This window comes from Neofelis nebulosa, chromosome 1 (genome assembly GCF_028018385.1).
Source record: "Neofelis nebulosa isolate mNeoNeb1 chromosome 1, mNeoNeb1.pri, whole genome shotgun sequence".
In the NCBI taxonomy this organism is placed as follows: domain Eukaryota; kingdom Metazoa; phylum Chordata; class Mammalia; order Carnivora; family Felidae; genus Neofelis; species Neofelis nebulosa.
The window spans coordinates 41,230,974-41,253,462 of record NC_080782.1 but is presented as its reverse complement, the minus strand read 5'-3'; positions in this window follow the sequence as shown (position 1 = coordinate 41,253,462).

Below are 22,489 nucleotides of genomic sequence, written 5' to 3'. Positions count from 1 at the left end.
ATGCAGTGTCACTCTGGACCACTCACTGTTCTGAGATACAGAGATGAATAATGCATGGCCCTAATTGAGTCCAACGCAGGGTAGATACCTTCCTCCAACAAATAACCCTGTTGGTCCCCATGCTAGGCATTAGGGATCCAAGAGTGCACAAGACCAATGTCCTTGCCTTCAGACAGATGACCGTGAAGATATACCTCTGTTATGGCTCTTAGTCAATTCAGGTTACCCAGGGGAGATGTGGGGAGTAGAAGAAAAGAACTGTTCTCTGAGGGAAGACACAAGTTCACCAAGTGGATGAGGAAGAGAGAACTTCTAGACTCAGAAGCAGCATGAGAAAGACACAGGGTATGAAAGTACAGTGTTTTAAGGGAGGAGCAGAGATTCTTGGGAGCCTAAGAGCATAACCTACATGGAAGAGAGTGGGTAAAGAGAGAGGCTAGATGAGTTCACAGTAGCCCAGCAAGTCAGGGCCCTGCATGCCAGGCACAGGCGTTTGATGAATCCCTCCACTTACCCCACCCGCCAATCTCTTCCACTTTACATGCCATGGAGGGCTTCCAGTAAGTCACAAATGAATGCTAATATCCTATCAGGGAGTACATCAAGCTCAGGCCCAAGTTTCAACCCTCAGGAAATTTACCAGAGATCTGAATCTTGGAATTTCATCCTCCTTCTTGGCTTGAACAATCCAATGGAATTTGAGAAAAAAACTTGCTTGGGCTGATTTATTCCCAAGATTGGTTGGAAAGGTAAGCAGGAGACAGGAGGGGATCAGAGGACTCTTTCTCCCACTCAGTGTTTAGAATGGCTCCAAATGGTTTGTTTTGCAATAACAATAAGCATTTAAAATGAAAAATAGTATGTTCTCTCCATTCCGTCAGATATATCCTGAAAAAGGAGAAGGAGGAAGAATGACTGTAAAGGAAACATTGCACATTTATGTGAGGAGCTACTATGTGCCAGACACGGTTCTAGGTGTTAGAACTATAGTTCTAAAAAAAAGCAACACAGAATCCCTGCTGCCCTTCAAGAGTTCATACACTAACAGAGGGAAAGCGCTCTTTAATATGCTTATTATCTAATGTAGTTTCAAGTACTGATCAATTTCACGAAGTGTACAAGTACTGATAAATTTCACGAAGCATACAAAAGAAGATAATGTGGTAGAGTGATCGAAGACTAGTTAGGGTATGAAGTACTTTCTAAGGAGTGACTTTTGAGTTAAGACCTTGTATTAGTTTCCTATTGCCGCTGTAACAAATTACCAGAAACTTAGTGACTTAAAACACAAATATATTATCTCCCAGTTCTGGAGGTTAGAAGTCCAACACGGGTGTCATTGGGCTAAAATCGAGTTATCAGCAGGGCTCTAGGAAGAATCCATTTCCCGGTCTTTTCCAACTTTTAGAGGCTGCCTGCATTCTTTAACTGTGGCCCTCTCTCTCTGACTCCAAGCCAGCACCTTCAAGTCTCTGATTCTGATACTCACTCTCCTATTTCTTTCCTACACCTATAAAGACTCTAATGATTACATCGGACCCACCTAAATAATCCAGGATAATTTTCTCATCTCAAGATCCTTAACCTCATCTACCAAGTCCCTCATGCCATGTAAGGTAACATATTCACAGGTTCCAAAGAGTAGGGTGTGGGCATCGCTGGAGGCCATTTTTCAGCCTATCATAGACCTAAGTGGTGATACAAGGGCAGGCTTAGGAGCAAAGTGCAGATCTTAGGAAAGATATTCCAAGCAGAAGGAAGTACAAGTGCAAAGGCCCTGGGATGGGAATAAATATAGCACTTTTAAGAGACAGACATATGGACACAAGGCCATATCTCTAAGGCCACATCTCCAGGGTCTAGTTTTCTCTGTTGTACTTTGGAAAGGAGGGTTGTCCTATGGACCTGTCACATTTGAGAAATCAGACAGAGCAGAGCAAAGCATCTTGAGTCTGAAAATACAGCCAGCAGATATTTACATGTAGATACACTCTTTGCAGCCCATTCCTGACACTTTGCCAAGTTTTTCAAAATCTTATGTTCTATTTAAAAGAAAAAACCCGGGGAACCTGGGTGGCTCAGTCAGTTAAGCATCCAATTTCAACTTGGGTCATGATCTCACAGTTTGTGAGTTTGAGCCCAGCATCGGGCTCTGTGCTGACAGCTCAGAGCCTGGAACCTGCTTCCAATTCTGTGTCTCCCTCTCCCTCTGCCCTTCCCCCACTTGCACTGTATCTCTCTCTCCTTCAAAAATTAATAAACATTAAAAAAAATTGTTAAAAAGAAAAAAAAAGAAAAGAAAAAAACCCACAGATTAAGTGTATTCACCGGCAGATTTACCGGCAGATAAAATCTACAGCTGGAGGAAGGTGGAATATCAAGAATGAAATGGCACTTGCGAGAAGGTTTAGAATGTCCAGAAAACAGATGTTTCTCTTTCCACACGAATATGCAGTTTTTAAAACAGTAAAAGCATACAGTTTAAATAGTGAAGAAAAATAAATCACACTGCATTCTACAAGTCTCACAGAATACATGCTTTTAATATTCCAGCCCAGCAGGACAGTTCAGGAGAAGGTCAAAACTTAACCTCTCCAAAATTCGCTTTTTGTTGCTCATCCTGACAACGAGGGCTGCAATATTCTTTCTCTCAAATGCAAAATCTTTCTTAATCTGGGCATCTCTCCAGTTTTAGCGAACTTAAACATCTACTGAAATGCTATGGTGCACGTAGCCACAGCTGTCGTCATGAGGTTGCTTTATCTGTGCTGTTATTACCACATCCGAAAGGTAGAACAGATATTGTGGGGGCCCCAGAAGCCTCAGCCATAGCCTGCAATGTGCTGTCATCTCCTGGCGGCTCAGTGGATGGCACCAAGGATCAATAGGGATCAATCAGCACCCGAGGACTTTCAGACATAGACCAAGCAATTAATTACTGGTAGGTCAGCAAGTGATGGGCTGCTGGGGTTCCATCATTCCCAATTTATTCTCTCCAAAGACAGCAACTCTTATCTGCTTCTTGATATGTTTCTAATAAAGTAGAGTATCATATCAGATCATATTATATCGTATCATATCTGTTTTCCCTGTTTACACTATCCGCATTGTCAGACATTTTGCATTTTTCCTGTTGCTCAGTACCCTGGGCAACCTTCCATGGCAGCGAGTTGGCATTTTTAAAGCGCCCCGTGCCGAATCGCAGACCTCATGGTTTCTCTGTGGTTCACTGCTTGTGTCTGAAGAAGAAAGTTACTGAAATGTGTCCAGATCGTGGTTTTCAAGAGAAAGGAATCCATTGTGTATGTCACTGACTTCATCCCAATGTATGACTTGGCTTTGGCAGTTAGTAGATTATTTTCCTTATCACATCATCTGAGATAATTAAAAGTCTTTCAAATGTCGCCTTCGTTCCTCCCATGGCTTGGGAACAGAACCCACAAGGCTTTCAAATGTGTCATCTCAACAAATATCCATATTGACAGCCTTGGTCAAGTAATTTCTCTAAGAGGATAGGTTATAAAATGAGATCCAACTTGGATCCATTACCATAAATTATGAAACAAAGGAGTCATCGTGTTTGTGAATTTACAAGAGACTTGGGAAAAAAATGGTATGAATATCTTTTCATAAATCTTATAAAGTAATGATTTGCTTTTAGGGCCACATGAAAACAGAATGAATTCTTAGTGTATCTGATGATTCCCTCTTCAAAGAGGTATAGTGCTTTCCCATAGGGATTAAATTAAGATATCATCAAAATCACAAAAATGTGGTTTTGAAAAGTGACGGATCTAAGTTAATGTCAAAAAAAAAAAAAAAAGATGGTGAATTTTCTCTTTTCTCTCATAAGCAAAGCAGCCTTCTGTCTGCCCTTTGTGATCCAAGGGGACAACCTAACTCTCCATGAAGACACATCCCCAAGAATCCAGAATGACGGAGCTTACGTCAGTTTGGTTTGTCTGACCCTGGCCTTGGAACTTTTTAAAAACAAAATAAATAAATCACCGTCTTGGGGCATGTCATGCCCTCTTAAACAAGAAAAATGTAATCCCCAGAAACCTCTTTTTCTTGCTAGCCCCGCCCAAGCAAGCCATTTTCTAAGATATATGACATGTAGGCTTTATTATTCAGCAGGCTTGTTTTGTTATATTTCATTTTGTTGCAGCTTTATTGAGATATAATTCATATATCATACAATTCACCTGTACTTGGGTTTTAGTTCCAGTTTCTCAGCTTTACTAGGCCCTAGTCTTTTTATCTGTAATATGGGAATAATAATAGTAAGACCCCACTGATATGTTCTGCAAATTAAATGCATTTCCACAGACAGTGGAAATCTTAATGTTGTTGATTTTTGGTAATCTTAGGTACCAGATTTAGCTCAGTTCAGTACCTTATCACTTCTCCTGATTAAAGACTGACTCCGTGAAAGAATTGGCCTCTCCCCCACCAAAGGATTGAGCTGGGTTCCCTGGGGGCCCTTGTGACATCATGACTAGTTTGCACCCACTCGTGCTGCCACTGTGGAGACATCTCCCTTCTCGTGGACTGAGCGGTGCAAGGAGATGGGGTTTCATAAATCTTGGTGGACTCCTCTGCCATCTGGGGCCCCAGAAGCCACTTTCTGTTACCTCTGCTGGCCTCCACATGTTTGATGGAGCAGGGGCAGGCGTAGGACTTCAGCTCTCAAGAGGCCCAGGCCTGAGAAGGAAAAATGGAACAGTCTATGCAGGCAGGTGTATCTAATGGGTCACTGGAGCCATGTGGTATTCCACATTAATCTATTTATTTCCCTGGGAATCTAATCTTACCTCATCACCCCCCCCCACACACACACACACACCCACACACACACAGACATGTGCACACACACACACACACACACACACCCTTTGTTTCTTTCTCTGGGTGCAGATTCTTACTTATTTTTCTCTCTTGGATGATGAAATCTGAAGGGTTTCATAATTTTAGATTATAACTCTATGTCCTCCCTTCTTGCTTCCCTTCTTTGCTCCGTGATACCCTGTATCTAAAGTGTTCCCCTGCATGGGATGTTACGGGTTAAATAATACATCCCTTCCAAAATGTACAAGTTGGAGTCCTAGCCCCCAGTACCTCAGAGTGTAACCTTATTAGAGAATAGGGTCTTTGCAGACGTAATCAGTTGAGATGAGGTCATATCATTAGGGTGGATCCCTAGTCCAGTATAACTAGCATCCTTTTAAAAGGGGAAATTTGGACACAAAACACACGCAGGGAGATAAAGGCAAGATCAGGATGATGATGTTACAAGCCAAGGAACACCAAAGATTGTCAGAAAACTACCAAAAGCTAGGAAAGAGGCCTGGCCTGGAACAGATTCTTCCTCAGAGGCCTCAGGAGGAATCAACTCTGCCAACACCATGATCTTGGACTTCTAGAAGTCCAGAACCCTCAGACAATAAATTTCTGATGTTTAAGCCCCCCAGTTTTTGGTACTTTGTTACAGCAGCCCAAAGAACTTAATACACAGGACATACTGTGTTGCCTTTCCAGCCCACCATTGTTCTGGAAAATCTGCCTCCCTCCCCACCTACCACAGGAGCAGCCATGTTGAACAACATGACTCTGACCTTGGCTCGAGTTCATTGGGAACTTGCACTGGAGGCCAGAAAGTTAAGTCTCCAGCAATGGAAGCTGAAGAAAATAAAACTAGACAGCCGCCAACAACCTTGTTTTCCACAACAACGGCAAAAAGCCAGTCTACCACAAAACAAAGCTGGCACTCAGGGAAGCAGAGGTGAGGCTGGGAGAGGCTGGCAGATTTCCAGCCTTGGCTCCCAAACCCCAGCTCTATCAGGACCTGGCTGTGACTTGAGGTCCACGAGACTGGTGTGACCAGCCAGTAAATTCCTGTTTTGCTCAAGCTGTATACAAGGTCTGTGGCACGTGCATCTCAGCCTTCTAGTTAATATAATCTCCAAAACGTATGCACTCTTATTTTAATAGTAAGTGGAACATTGCTGCTCTAAGTAAGTGACTATGTTCTCATCAGCACGGATGCAGGATCCAGAAAAGAGCCTTGATGGAAATGAAACTTGGTGAAAAACATACTACAAGTTTAGTTGAAACATCCTTTCTTTGTTGAAACTTTAAGTCACCAGAAAGAGCAAGAAATGATTAATTTCTTTTACCTTTTAAATGAAAACCAAAAATAATTCAGTAACAGGCAACTTTTATCTTTCACTAACATATTGGAATCTTTGTTAACTTATAGACAGACACAGCCTAGTCCTCTCATTAATTAAAAGTCATTTTGCAGAGCTGATTGGGATGTCTGTGAAAAGTTGGAGTCGTTTCAACTATTTATTGTGTTTTTGTTAGCTTTATTTTCAAAGAATTTACTAGCCCTGTGATAAGTTTCAAATGCCTGGCATTTTGCCTGAGAAAATGTTTGCTATTTAGTATATTAACAATGAGGACTTTTCCTGTCTGCCCATTACCACATTTTGTAAAATCTAAGAAAATAATTACTTAGTTTTCATTTTGATTTACACACGTCTTAATGGCTTCTAATATATCTAGAGATGTAATCTAAAAATCTACTAACTGTATGTCAGAAAAGATGAAGCAAGTGAAATTTGATGCTGGAGATTAGGAAAAAAATTCAGCAGTTTTTATGCGATTTTGCATACTAACCGGGGAATGTATTAGTTTTCTGTTACTGCATAAAAGTGAACTCCAGAACTTAATGGCTAAAAATGGCACCAAATAGTTATCTCACCCAGTTTCTGGAGTCAAGGCTTGGAGAGTGGCTTCCATGGGTAGTTCTGGCTGCAAGGTTTGCCTAAGGTTGCTCTCAAGGTATTGGCCAGGGTTATGACCATTCGAAGATTTGACTGGGACTGGAACAGTCCCTCGCAAGGGGGCTTACTCCTATGGCTGGTAAATTGACATTGGCTGTGGGCAGGGGGCCTCGATCCTCGAGGGTCCCTCTCACAGTGCTACTTAAGCATCCTGATGACGACACAGCCATCTTCACCCAGAGTCAGTAATCCAAGAGAGAGCAAAGTTCAGAAGCTATAATTTTTTGATGACCACACCTGAGGTGCCATGCTCTGTCATTTCGACAATATCCTAATGATTACATGAGTTGGCCCCATTCAAAATGGGAGGGTAAGAATATGGGGAGGCAAAAAATCATTTGGAGCCTTCAACCATCTAGGAGGCTTCCCGTTCAATTATATGGGGAAAGAGAATTCTATGTAAAAGAGTACAGAAAATATTTTATAAAATGAATATAGTTAAGAAAATATTGTAAAAAATTAATCAGAGAATTATACAATCAGAGAATTCTAGAATCAGAAAGAAACTTGGAGGGCTCCTGGATGGCTTAGTTGGTTAGGCATCCGACTTCAGCTCGGGTCATGATCTCATGGTTGGTGGGTTCAAGCCCCACATGCTCAGAGCCTGGAGGCTGCTTCAGATTCTGTGTCTCCCCCTCTCTCTGCCCCTCCCCCACTCGTGCTCTGTCTCTCTCTCTCTCTCTCTCTCTCTCTCAAAACTGAATACACATTAAAAAAAATTGAAGAGAGAAAAAGAAAGAAACTTGGATATCATCCAGTCTAACTTGATTATGGAGACTGAGACCCAGAAAGATGATAATACTTTTGTAACCTAATGTAGCAAATCAGTGACTGAAATAGGATTAGATCCAGGCCTCTTTACTTCTAGCTGGGGTTTGCGGTGAAGACCCTGGCCTAGAAACCAGCCTCCACTCTGGCCTCCTTCTATTGTGTGCTTTGCTCCCGCAGAGGCTGGAACACCTAAACATGCAATTCCCAAACCCACTGCAGCGAGGGTTCTGGACGGGATTTAGGCTCAGGCAGTCCGAGTGCTGAGCTGAGATGTGGAAATCAGAAGTGATGGAGGGAATGGGCTGCTGCAACTTGGCTTCCTCCTGTTGGCAAAGGAGGCAGCTGAGGAGTTTCGGTGCTCTGTGGCAGAGGCGACAGACGTCCTGGTCACCAGCGCGGCGAGAGCCGAGAGGCCTGGCTCACTCACAGGTGTTGGCTTGCGGCAGGCAGATGTGACACGGCTTTACGGCTTGCGGCAATGGCTTCCTGATCTCTAAAGAGCAAATAAGCTAACATATTCCTGGAGTGAGCAATGTCCGTGGTGATTGCCACGGTCAGGAAGGTGGGAAATGAAGTGGTTAGCAGCTCTCCCGGAAGACTGGTTCTCTGGGTGGTTCTTGGAGCTGTTCCTGGGTTCCAAGCCCGGGGCCATTATTTCAGTCCTTCCAACGATTTTGTAAATACCTACTTCCCTGTATTAAATCCAGTTTGCGTTAAATAGAGCAGTGCCTCTTAACTGCACCTAAATTCTATTTCAGAGCATGTTCATGCATAAGAAGGAGAAAAGCAGCCTCACGTATGCATGCTGTCCTGATGCCTCTAGGTGGGTCTCATGGTTGTTAGGAAATAGGCTGGTACTCAACAGATAGGCCATCACGTCCTCCCGTTGAACGTGAACAATTTCTCAGAACATCGGCTTCAGACAAGATCACTCTGTTGACTGAGGCAGGTTCAGACATAAACAAGATCGCTCTGTATCATGTCTGAACACGAACAAAACTACGAGCCTTGTCCAAATCACAAAAATGACAAAACACACCTCCCCCCGCCCCCGTCTTGCTTATCTGAATGACAGCTGCTTCTTTACTAATGATAACCTTTGCCTCCCTCTTTCTAGATCAGATTTACTAAGATGCTCGTAGACTTGCCCCTCTTCCTGACAGCATCCAATGCAGACACAAGTCCTGCTTCCTTTACCCCTCCCCCCCGTCACCAACACAAGTCCAAATCCCTCAGGCTCTTTCTCACTCCCTCTTACTGGTGTGCAGTTTGCTTCCCTGTGACAAGTAATAAACCCAACAGATGCGTCCCTGCTTATCTTTAGCTGAAAGGCATTGGCATACATAATTTGCTTTGAAAGCCGCATGCCCTTCCAGTGGTGTGGACTATTTGATACTGGCTACTTTCTGTGAATAAATGAACTATTCAGTGTAGAATTGATATTAATATTCTCACCTGTGCTTCTTTCTGAAAGCTAAAAAAATGCCATAGTAGCAGGTTTGTGTCACCAAAAGCACAGCAATCATGGGTATCCAATGATAAAAAGAAAATCATAAAAGAAACGATAACCAGTAAGCACAGAAGACAAGTGAAAATTAGGCAAAGCACTTATGTAGCGAATTGGATAATAAGACAATTCTTGAATACCCAGAACATGCCAGACACTTGTGATGGTCATTTACATACGTCATTGGCTCCATCACCACAATCCTACTGCCAAGTAGGAATTTTGATTCCCATTCTACGATGGGAAAAACTAAGGCTCCGGAGCCCAATGACCTACTCGGCAAGCGGCGATGACAGTATCCAAACTCATCAGGTCGCTAAAGGTCATGTGTTTCCACCACAGAAATAGAGACAATATGGACATTTCTGAGTGGAGACAACACACCGTATTTTCCTCGGTATTAGGTCTTTGGTTTGGCATTCATCGTCAGAGTAAGGAAGCGGCCGTGCAACAAACCTTTAATGGGTACCTACTAGGAAGAAATGTTTCAGGGAAGTTACGCGTCGAAAATGCTCGCGGCAGACATGGCCATGGCAAAGATCCTCGCGGCGAAAGTACCTGGAAATATTGTCAGACCCAAAGCGTTTTTCTGAGGGCCCTCAATTCCTATTAGTGGCAGTGACGCCACCCTGGCCCTGAGCCAGCTACTCAATGCACTTAGGTTTGTCCCACAGGCCGGCTGGAGGCAGGCGTTGCATCAGACACGTGGCAGGGCACACAAGACACTGATTTAAGCTAAGCACCTCCGAACAGCACGGACTTCTGTGACGCCAGCAGAGAGCAGATGGCCTGTGTCCAGGTGGCCTCATGGCGAGGAAGGGTGAACTGACCCCACACCAGCCAGCATCACTGCCCAGGGCCCCCGCCCCAGCCTCTAAGTCACAGCACACCCCCCCCCCCCCCCCCCCCCCGGTGCTGGGAACAGCCAAAAGGAAAATTAACCCAAGCAGTCTGGGAGGCTTTTGTTTTATTGCATGTATTAATGTGGTGGGTTCACAAATATATTTTTAAAGATACATCGCCTTTTTCTGAATTCGCTGCCTCATTGTTGTCCCAAATGACATTCAGTGGCAAATGACATTCAGAGTCCTAGCCTGAGCTCCACAGTGGCAGTTTCAAACAAAGGGCCCCTAAGGGTAGCGAAAGGATCAGTGCTCCTACACGGAGTGCACACGCGTGCCGTGACCTCCCTTTCCCAAGTTAAAGCATAAGAGACAAAGTGGGGAAGGAAAGGGAGGATGGAGGGCGTGAAATAGACCCTTGATGTGACGCAGGCTTCTTAGACGTGGAAACCTTACGGATAATGGGGGAAATGACGCACTACATCCCTACAAGTCCATTAAAGATTTGTAAACACAGAGTAAAACATACCTCAGATCGGCTCGTGGAACCAAAAAAAGGGCATTAGGGAAAACCTAAGGAAATCTGAATAAAGTATGGACTTTAGGTAAGAATAATGCATTAGCGTTGGTTCATTAATTGTCACAAATGTAACTTACTCATGGAAAATGTTAGTAACAGAGGAATTTGTGTTAGGAATACAGAAACTCTCTGTACTGTCTTCCCGATCGTCTTTACATTTCAAACTCTTCCAAAATAAAAATCTTATTAAAATATATATATATATAATATTACATATGTTTTATACAATATATGCATTATAGCATTTTATGTGTTTGTGTGTGTATATATATATATATATGTCCACTAGATTTGCTTGTATGTGTTTGTGTATATATATATACAACCCCTAGATTTGTTTCAAAATAATCTAGGGGACATGAGGGTTATTGGTGGGAATATAGAGGAAACAAGATTGGTTATGACTTAATAATTGTCAGAACTATGTTGGAGGTGGATACATGGATGGATATATTACCTCTTAGACTTTCTTACATGTTTGCAATTCTCCATGGTAAAAAGTTCAAAAATATATACCATCGTTAAGTTGAGAACTAAGAAGAGAATATCTATTTATCTATCTATAATTAAAATAGTGCTTGCAAGAGATTTATCTTTATCAGCAACCAGTAAAAAGATCTTGAGTCTAAGGCATACTTTGCAGCTGAAGAGTAGCAGCTTTTACTGGTGTTAAAAGTGTAGGCTTCCCATTGCATAGGGCAAGCCGGTGGTACTGACGTGTGTCAAAGCACGTGCTTCAGTGGCTTTCCTTCCAGCATTATGTTAGGCTAATCCACCACCCCCACCATCCCCTACGATCAATGGCAGACACTGGTCTCTCCCAATGGGTCAGAGCCTTTGGAAGCTTTGAAAGAACGTTTTTCTCTGAGTGATGTTAAAGCAGGCAGCTCAAGCTCTGGGTTCGAGCTGACTAAAACCTTCTAAGTCATCTGTAACATGAAGTCGGATATGCTCCCCTGCACTTTGCCTACCACACCCCTCCCTCCTGCTGGCACAGGGCCAAAACAGATGGTGGCCATTAGTAAGAGAGCACCTAGCATTCTTCTTCTGAGAGCAACCCATGAAGCTCCTCTTCCTCCAGCATTCCTCTTAAGTGAATGGTACCCGCATCCATCCAGGTTCCCAAATGAGAGGCCTGGGAGCCATTCATCCCTGACACCTCCAGCTCCTTAACCTTCTAGAGTCCAATCAGCCTCTGAGTTCTGCACAGTCTACCGTCTTCCTTTCTCTCGAGTCTATTCTCCATCCCTGCTGCCCACTGAAAGTTCAAACCCTTGTTCTCCACCATCTGGACGATTTCAATGTTCTCCCACATGGCCCACCCCGTTTGCAACCCCCGCCATCCACTTCAGAGCTGCCACAAAGAGGAGGAATGTGATTACCTCGCTCATTTCCTGGGAACCCTGTCAATATTGCCCCACAGGCTTCAGGATGAAAAGTTTGCTTATGAGTTGGGAACACAAGGTCATCTATAGTCAGGCCTCTGCCTACCTCTCCTTCTTTCTAGGCCACATTCCTCCCAAGTTGAACTGTTGGTAGTTTCTGGAATGTGCCAGGTGGTGGTGGTCCCTTCCCCCCAGCAGGTCTGTCAGCAAACACCTTCATGTTTTTCAAGACTGAGTTTAAACATCACCCTTTAAAGAAAACTGTCCTGGGTGCCTGGGAGGCTCAGTTGTTAAGCATCTGACTTTGGCTCAGGTCATGATCTTAAGTTTTCGTGAATTCGAGTCTCACATTGGATGAGCTCAAGCCCTGCTTCGGGTGATCCCCTCTTTTCTCTCTCTCTCTCTCTCTCTCTCTCTCTCTCTCTCTCTCTCCCCCACTCCCACTCTTGGGATTCTCTCATTCTCTCTGCCCCTTGCTCATTTGTCTACCTCTTTTGTATCTCCATCATACCCCGTACATGTCGGCAGCCACTTATCAAACTTGTAGTTTGCTGACTGGAGATGAGACAGAGATTTGAACCCATAACCCTCTCAGGGCAATGTCATCTTTTTTCTGCCTTGTAACGGTCGCACCTAGCACAGAACTTGTCACATATCGGGCACTTAATAAATTATTGAGTAGATGAAGTCGCAAAGCATACACTAGTTCCCGGCAGTGTATTGTTATATATTACGAGTATATCTATTTAAGGCATGGTTTGCAAACAAGCCATGTGTTGGAACATCAGAATTTCACATCTGACAGAGCACGATCTGGTTCAGTGGAGCCACATTGGTAAATCTCCTGCCCATGACTAATGATCTTAAGATGCTCATTAAAGCCATCCTCAGGAAGAGGCAGAGGCCACTGCTTGGAACCACCAGTCCCCTGTTCATAGCAGCATAGCTGGGAGGGCTCACAACAGGAGGCCTGTTGAAAACAAGTTGTGGTTTCATCCTGTGTTTGGATTTCTGTGCAGGGAAGGGCACTTCCTCTTGTATTTGTGAGAGCCAAATTACACATTCTGATGGAGAGGATTGTGGCTGTAAAGCTCGTGTTGGATCTGCGAAAAGGTGTCAGCGTCCTAGAGCTGGCTGAACACATAGCTTGGAGCATGAACTTATGTGGCAGGCCACCAGGGATTGGGGTTTGCTTTGGCTGCCTCGTTTTTTGCTGGGCTTGCAATATGAGGGAGCCTTTGTTGATTTGTGTAGAGTCTATTATGCTTGGCAATACCCTCTGGTTAGCACTGTTTGGATACTTGCTAACTTGTGAATTCTTCAGAAGAGAGAATATAAAAAGATTCCAAGCCTCTCTTGACTTCCTCTCATTGCAGTTAACTTAGGGCAGTGGGAAACAGTGAGCTGTGGACCCGGGCACTGTCTAGAGAAGTAGACAGAACACGAGTTTGAGGCAAGCTGAGTTTTTGTGTGTTTCACTTCCATGATGGTTTTCACCAACAGGGCTATTTTGGTCTATTTTAAGGAAGAAGAGAATCAGACCCTAGAAGACCATGTCAGAAAAGCAGCTGGAGGGTGAGAGTTGGGGGTGGGGGGATGGAGATTAAAGCCATAGCTCTTGAGGAGAGAAATTAAAACTTGGGTTTTGTTAGAAACAATGTTCCTATTCCCAATACTTTCAAACCCATACAAATTAGAAGGAAACAAAATCTTTCTGGGGTTTTTGCATGCACAGGGCATTTATCCTCTACCCATTTCTTAATTTGGCATTTTCTTTCTTCAAGTACCAAAGCCGGTAAATGTTCTTTAAATGGAAAGAAGAAATTATTAATGAATGCCAGAAAACAGTTTCCCAGCCAGCCAGCCAAACCACAAATATCCAAAAATGTGATTTCATTTTTAATAATATAATGAACTGAAGAATATCAAATAGAATATAAAGAGAAAGAGAAAAACGTATTCTTTTTTTTTTTTTTTTTTTTTTTTTTGGTTTATTTTTGCAGAGAGAGAGAGAAAGGGAGGGGGAGAGAGAGAGAGAGAGAGAGAGAGAGCGAGCGCATGAAGGGTGGGAGGGGCAGAGAGAGGAAGACACAGAATCTGAAGCAGGCTCCAGGCTCTGAGCTGTCAGCACAGAGCCCAACGCAGGGCTCAAACTCATGGACAGCGAGATCATGGCCTGAGCCGAAGTCGAATGTTCAACCGACTGAGCCACCCAGGCACCCCCAGAAAAACACATTCTAAACATCTATCAAAATGATTTCCAACTTCAGATTAGAGAGGACAGATGAAGAGAAACAGCTAATCAATGATGGAATTCAAAACGCGGTGTTAACAAAATTGAGAAGATATTAGTGATTAATGAACTCTAGCCCCTCCCAGAGGCTCAGTCGGTCACCTACTCTGAGTCCCTTGAAATTCTCTCGCCGTTGAGTACCTGCATTTTCCTCATTCTAAGATGAGCCAAGGAGCACACATTATAAACCAAGAGACTAGGGGCGCCTGGGTGGCGCAGTCGGTTAAGCGTCCGACTTCAGCCAGGTCACGATCTCGCGGTCTGTGAGTTCGAGCCCCGCGTCAGGCTCTGGGCTGATGGCTCGGAGCCTGGAGCCTGTTTCCGATTCTGTGTCTCCCTCTCTCTCTGCCCCTCCCCCGTTCATGCTCTGTCTCTCTCTGTCCCAAAAGTAAATTAAAAAAAAAAAAAAAAAAAGTTGAAAAAAAAGAAAAAAAAAAAAAAACAACCAAGAGACTAACAATGGCATAGGGTGAAGACATTAGTGCTAGAACCTGTGTTTTCTAAGTACGACTCTTCCTTCGGGGAGGCCCTTAGGCTGACTTAAGCTCAAAATGATCATCCTCTGCACCCCTGAAGCTGGAGAAAGATGCAAAATAATTTGAAATGACATAGGTGACATCTCCTCAAGAAGTTTTCTCTAACTTGCTTCATAGCCCAGGAGGGAAGTCTTAGATTCCTCATGTGTTTTCCCCCAAACACCTGGGCGTATCTCTTGCTGCTTGTAAACCGGTTATTGTAATACAATGCCTTTATGGTCCCCCTCGTTAGACCATGAACTTGAAAGCCTGGTATTTTTACACCTCTGGTACCAAGTATAGTGGCTGAAATATGGATTAAGTAATTTACATGAAAGCTTTCTTTCTTTGAAGAACTCAGATCCCTTTAGTGGTTCTACCCTCTGGCTGTATAATTTCTACCATTTTTTTAGCATCAACATATAGGATGCATTATTCTTTAGGACATTTCAATTAACAATTTTATAAACACAGAAACAGGTACCGATACTCATTACATCTAGACCAGTGCCTCCCCAACTTTTTTGTACAGGAAAAGCGTGTGGGGGATCTTGTTAAAATGGAGATTCTGATTCAGTCGACCTGGAGAGGGCCCTGGAGTCTTCGTTTCTAACAAGCTCCCAGGTGATGCCAACGGTCTTGATCTTCCAAGGAACAGTGACTTGAGCCAGGTGGAGTTCAACATCCTCTCCTGACAGTAAAGTTCAGAGGTGAGCAGTTTAGGGCTGCTTTGAAAGTTCTGCCACCTCATCGGGGACCCAGGTTTCTTCTATCTTTCTCCTCTACTTTCCTAGGTATGTTTTACAACCTCAAGGTCTCCTTCTTGTCCCAAGATGGCAGCTGCCAATACTACAGTCAGGAGAGAAGAGGAAGCACCAAGGACAAATGGGTACAAGGCTGGGCCAGCCCCTTCTAAGAATGCTTTCAGGAAGAGCCCCACTTAATAACTTTCACTGTGTGGGAAAAATTCACTTCTCCTCCCCGTGTTTATTTTTTTCTCTTACACAACTACCACGACACTTCTGACACAGGCTGTGTTAGGTTGTTTTTGGTTTTTGCATTTGTTGTTGTGTTTTGTTTGTTCCCCCCACACCAAGCAATTCTATGAGACACCAGCTGGGTGTCCTACAGTTCAACTCAATTCTGACATTATACCTGGAGACAGCATCAGATCACACAGGCTGAGGGCTGAGTCCCGCAAGACTACCCCCCCACCCAACTTCAGACACCAATCTCGAGTCCAGGTTGTCACCTGTGCTTCTGACTGACTAGCTATAAACCAGGGTTTCTGACAGCCCCCTCCTTGGGTTTGAATAATTTGCTAGAGTGGCTCGCAGAACTCAGAAAAAACAGTTTACTTATTAGATAACTGGTTTACTACAAAGGATATCACTCAGAAACAGTCGGATAGAAGACACGCACAGGCCAAGATATGGGGAATGGGGCTTGGAGCTTCCATACCTCTCTGAGCTTGCCACTCTGCTAGAAACTCCACGCGCTCACCAACCAGGAATTCTCCAAACTTCATCCTTTCAGGTTTTTATAGTGGCCTTGTTACATAGGCACGATTGATTAAATCATTTCCCGTTGTTGATCAATTCAACCTCCCAGCCCCTCTCCCCTCCCCAGAGGCCAAGTGGTGGGACTGAAAGTTCCAACCCTCCAATCACATGCTTGAGTCTCTGGAAACCAGCCTCCATCCTTAGGTGTGATCCCAAAGTCACCTGCTAGCATAAACTCAGGTGTGGTCAAAAGGGGTTGGTTATGAATATCAAGACAGTTCAATCACTCTCATCACTTAGGAAATGTCAAGGGAGCCAGAAATGAGGATGAAAACCAAACATATTTCCTATTATAAATCACAATATCATTCACTTCTACCTCATTGGGCAAAACTTAATCACCTATCTAAAGGAAGGCTTGAAAATGGAGTTTTCCAGTTGGGTACATTGCTGATAACATTGAATCGGGGTTCTCTCAGTCAGGAAGAAGGGGACAATGGATGCCAGGTAGACCCCAGCGGTCTCCACTATGAGACAAACGAGATTATCTTGGATCCCCTGTTAGTTACCCATGGCCTTAACCTCCGGACTGTGTCCAGTTCCTGAAGTGACCATGCTGTTACCCTGTTCAAGCACACATAAAAAGTCAACTATCTTTGTTGTTTCTTGAGACTTACAAGTTCCCTGACCTTCCTTCTTGACTGAAACCATCATCACATGTGGCTCCAAAACTTGAGGGGAACCAGCTCATCACACTCTTGCTACTTCCTCTTTGGATTAACATTGCTGATTAATGCTCAGTTTGATTCAGGCTTCATTTGCATCCGTGGGTTCTCAGATGTCAGGGAAACACCGTTATTGTGACATTAGCCCAGATCCTGCTTAAAGGATGCCGGCAGGTCCTCCAGCTTATTGTCCTTGAGGATATGGCTTATAAATAAGAGAGAGAGTCCAAAGGGATGTGCTGTTTTCCCTGCTTGGTACCAATTCTGTTTATTTCTTGAGTGCTGATGGAGTCACCCAAGGTGAAGAAACAACCGCAGCCCATTGATTTCTGCCCGAGCAATCACATTCTTTTCCTGGCTCTTTGCCCAAAACTTCCAGGGAGCAGGCAGAGACCAAGAAGCAATATACATTCCTGAAAGGGAGGCTTCTTGAGTAATTAAAGTGATGACACCTGTCCATGGCTCACAAGGCAATAATAGAGGACACAGGTGGGGTGCCTGCCCTGTGCCCTGAGTCACAATGTGAAAAAGACAGTGAAAAGCTCAAATCAGAAACAGGCTAGAGAAAGGCCGCCACTTGTTTTCCTTCCCTTCCCCTACTATCTCAAGGAGTTTACCTCTCCAAAATTAGAATTTGAAATAATAAAAACATTTCAGGATGGTAAATAACTATAGTGTGTGCACCTACTACTCCTGGGACTTCATTTGTTGAAAACAATTTATATAAATGAACCAAAAATATATTTTTAAACATAAATATAATATGCTCTATCTGTTCAACCATCAGATTTTTGATATGTAATGAGACATTATTATATATAGTAATATACCAGAATACAATAGTAATTCTGAGCCACAGTAGATAGTATGCAATCCACACCTGTGGAAGGACCTACCTGCATGGCCCTGGCCTGATGTTGATGAGGAGCAAGGTGGTGTTGAACTCCGGGGAGAAATCCCATGACAAGAGGCAGAGCAGTGGGTGCACATTGTATTCGTGGAACTGCTTTTTATTCCTGCCTGATTTTTTTTTTTATCAGCCTGATTTTAATGGACAGATTTCCACCCCACACCATCTTGGAGGACTGTGGGAATACTCTCTTTTGAGTTGCCACCACAAGTTCCTTTCTGTCATTATGACAGTCAAGGAGAAGCCGGGAGACTCTATGAGTCCTTTTTCAAGTTCATCCAGACATCACTCTGCCGAGAGGCTTTTTGTTTTGTCTTCCCTTATCAGGGTTGTCCAGGGAAATACTGGACCTCCTACAGGGCCAGTCCCAAGACAGGAGACCCTATATCTGCTGACAGCGGTGATCCTTCTTCTACCAAGGCAAAGAGGTATTTGAGGTTAGGCTTCTCTGACTTTTGCTCATCCTGCCAGGGGACAACATACTGGATGCCATCTTGAACTTAGGTGCTAAAAATTATGAGGCCCATAATCACCCTAGTTCCAGTTCCATTCACTTTTTTTTTCTTTATTCTGAAAGACAGAGAGAGAGAGAGAGAGAAAGCATGAGTGGGTGAGGGGCAGAGAGAGAGAGAAGGGAGGCAAAATCCCAAGCAGACTCCACAACAGTGTAGAGCCCAACACGGGGCTCGAACTCACATACCGTGAGATCATGGCCTGACCCGAAGTTGGACGTTCAACCAACTGAGCATGTCAGTTCCATTCACTTTTGAGAGCATTTTTCCAATTGGATCCCCTACAGGACTCTGCCAAAGGAGCATCATCTCCATTAGCCACAGGAAGTGATGACTCCCTCAACCCACCCTCACTGATTGCCCAACTCAATTTTGCCCTCATATAACCTCTTTAGTCAGCCCCAGCACTCAACTCCAAGAGGCCCCTCCAGAAAGCCTGCAGACCACTTCTCCTCTGGGAGTTGACTAAGCAGAGCTTAATCAGATCCAAATGAACTTCATTTCTTGGAGAGAATGTTTGTCCCTACAGTTTCCAGGATAGACCTGGGACCATAGGGCCCAAGTTTAAATCTACTACTTTGGGTAGTAAAAATACTGCTGATCCTTATTATTCTCATCTTCAAAATAGTCTTTGCTTCCTAGGATTGTTTAAAGGTTAAAAGAGCTAGAATGTGCTATGTATTTAGAGCATACCTGACACATAATAAGCCATTAATAAATATTAGCTATTGTTATTTTGGTAAGTGCTAGAATTGACACTGGCTTTGCCAAACTCATTCATTAATCTGCTCATTTAAAATATATTGACTGAGGGGCACCTGGGTGGTTCAGTCAGTTAAGCTTCCAACTTCAACTCAGGACATGATCTCTCATGGTTCGTGAGTTCAAGCCCCATGTGGGTTCTGCACTGGCAGAGGGGAGCCTGCTTGGGATTCTGTCTCCCACCCTCTCTGCCCCTCCCCACTCGCACTGTCTCTGTCTCTCTCAAAATGAATGAAAACTTAAAAATAAATAAATAAGTTGATTCTAACATATTAGTTTTTCAGAAGGTATTTTAAGATGATAGCACCTAAAACCCTGGAATTTTAAAATGTTCATCATCTCATAGTCTTAGTTTTAAACTTCCAGTTTCCTGCTTAAGAAAGTTTCCAGTTGTCAACGCACCATGACCTCTGAGGGCAAATTTCCACTGTCAGCCTCAGGGTAGAAATTCATGGCAGGTTTTTTAAATTTTCGTCTCTAATTAGGTTTTCACAATGTAAACGTGAGTTTTCTCCACATTTATATTTCTCTCTATTGCAATAAATACTATCTACAGTGAGACACATAAAATAAATAAAAGGTAAAAAGATATTTAAAGAAAGACATTATGCCTGCACAGAATTACTGCTCGGCTAGCTGGTCCCCACTTGAGGCCTCCAAGGAATCCTCACGGTTACAAAGTCAGGCCCTTAGAGGGATGTGGCCAGGGGTTCAAATCCTAGCTTCCACATCTCTCCTGGGTGTCCTTAGGCCAGTTGTTGACTCTCTGTATGCTTCCGTTTTCCTTCTCTATAAAGGTGGGGGAAAAAAAAAAAACAACACCTACGCTGTAAGATTGTTATGGGGCTAAATGAAGTGATACATATAATCAGTGAGTACATAATAAGTATTAGCTGTCAGTGTCAGTCACCGATCAATAACTTTTTTGCATGAGCCAGTCTTTTAGACACAGATACTCCGCTAAAAGGAAAATTCTTCACCAAACTTTCCAAATGTCATATAGTGGGGTGCCAGGGTGGTTTGGACAGTTAGGCACGGGACTCTTAATCTCAGCTCAGGTCAGGAACTCATGGTTCGTGAGTTTGAGCTACGTGTTGGGTTCTAGCTAACAGCGGGGAGTCTGCTTAGGATTCTCTCCCCCTCTCTCTCTCTGCCCCTCCCCTGCTCTCTCTCTCTCTCTCAAATAAACTTTAAAGAAAAAGAAAAAGATAAAATTTCATATACTACTATTCAGTTGTCCCGTGTCTCATTAAATATGAGGTAAAATTACACCCATTTGTAGAGGTAAAAATTGAGGATTCAAGAGTAGTTCTCTAAGTTTATAGAACTCAGGTGTCACAAAAATAACACAAACTCAGATTGTGTGACTCCATTTCCAAGACTTTTTTTTTTTTAGTTTTTTTTTTTTTTTTTTTATGTTTTATTTATTTTTGAGAGCAAAAGAGAGTATAAGCAGGGCAGGGACAGAGAGAGGGAGACACAGAATCCGAAACAGGCTCCAGGCTCCGAGCTGTCAGCACAGAGCCTGACGCGGGGCTTGAACTCACAGACCACGAGATCATGACCTGAACTGAAGTTGGATGCTTAACTGACTAAGCCACCCAGGAGCCCCCCCACCCCTTTTTTTTTTTAATCTTCCTGTTACCAGTGGGCCAAGGGACAAAACAAATGACCAAGTTATTGCAAAAACCATGAACTCTTCAGAAAGCACCATTGCCTCTACCTGCAAATGCACCCTAACAGGATATTTTTAAGCCATTAAAGTCAACATATTATCTCTCCAGCAGCCATTCTTCAAGAAAGCCGGAATACCAATAGGTACTGAATTCCAAAAATTATAAAGGGAGCTTCTGTCTTGCTGACAAATGAGCAATCACATTAGGTATGAGAATAATAAAGCCATTTTTACACACAGGTTTTGAAATAGGGGAAAATATGCTGTGCCTTTCCAATCTAGCAGTCCGAAAACTGTGAAGTCTTGCAGAAACTGGAGAACAGTCCAGGATTTCCAGACAGGTGAGGGTGAAAGCAGCAGACCAGTCAGAATGGGTCTCCCTGGCCTCTGCTTGGGCTGGCTCTGCTAGGGAGCTGTAGAAGCAAAGATATGAAAAAGGTTGTGTAGAATATGGAGACTGTCCCGAAAGCCAGGCCCCGTACTAGGCATTTTACATGGTACCCGCACAGAATTCTGTATATTAGTGGCCCATAGTCACGGGAGGGTGCTTCCAGGGGTGCCTAGGTGGCTCGGTTGGTGAAGCATCCAACTCTTGGTTTCAGCTCAGGTCATGATCTCACGGTTTCGTGAGTTTCAGCCCCACATCAGTGATTATATACATATAATTATTTTTACCATTGCCATTATTTAAAAATTTTTTTTAATGTTTTTATTTATTTTTGAGAGACAGAGACACAGAGTGTAAGCAGGGAAGGGACAGAGAGAGAGGGAGACACAGAATCCAAAGCAGGCTCCAGGCTCTGAGCCATCAGCACAGAGCCCGACATGGGGCTCGAACTTATGAACCACGAGACCATGACCTGAGCCGAAGCCAGATACTTAACCGACTGAGCCACCCAGGCGCCCCTCATTGCCATTATCTTTAATTTTAAGTTGGGTACATTGTCTGTTTAAATGGACATTTCACTTAATAATAATAAGCCACGTTTTCTTTTCTCTTTCTTTTTGATGCACCCTTAGCAGTCGGGATTGTGGCGAGGCAGGGAAACAGGTTTGGGACAAGGAGCAGAGTAGGACTGGGGAGAGCTTGTGTATGGCTCAGGTATGAACACCACACATGTTCACATGGTTTTATAAAAGTGCTGCTAAAGGAGAAAAATGAGAGATGAGCTGATGTTTCTGTCATGAGTATTACTCTGAATTTTCTTTTCACATAAATGTGATTACTTGATTTGTTCCCCAGGCCAAAATGTTCCAGTGTCAAAATGGCTGCACCAAGAAGACCTCTTCGGAACAGCACGTGCCCAGTTACTTAACGGGTAAGGCATGTCATACTGCAAAAGCGCAAAGGGGAAATGGGTAGACTGGGAAACCCCCCTCCCAGGGCAGGCCCAGGGGCAAGTGCACCAGTGCAGAGGGTGGGGGTGGAGGGGAGACCATGGCCCTGAGGCATCCCTGAGGCTATAAAACTCAGAAGGATTAAAACCAGGCATCCCTTATACCAGGAAAGAGAAATAAGTGAGATATCCAAGAGAATTGAAAGGCCCAGCTAAGCCCAGCGTCTGCTCAGTAAACCAGGGACAGGGGGCAGTTAATGCTCAGCCTGCCCCTCCGCTCCCCCTACCCCCAGACAGAGCACTTACCCTGCCAAGCCTAGGGGAT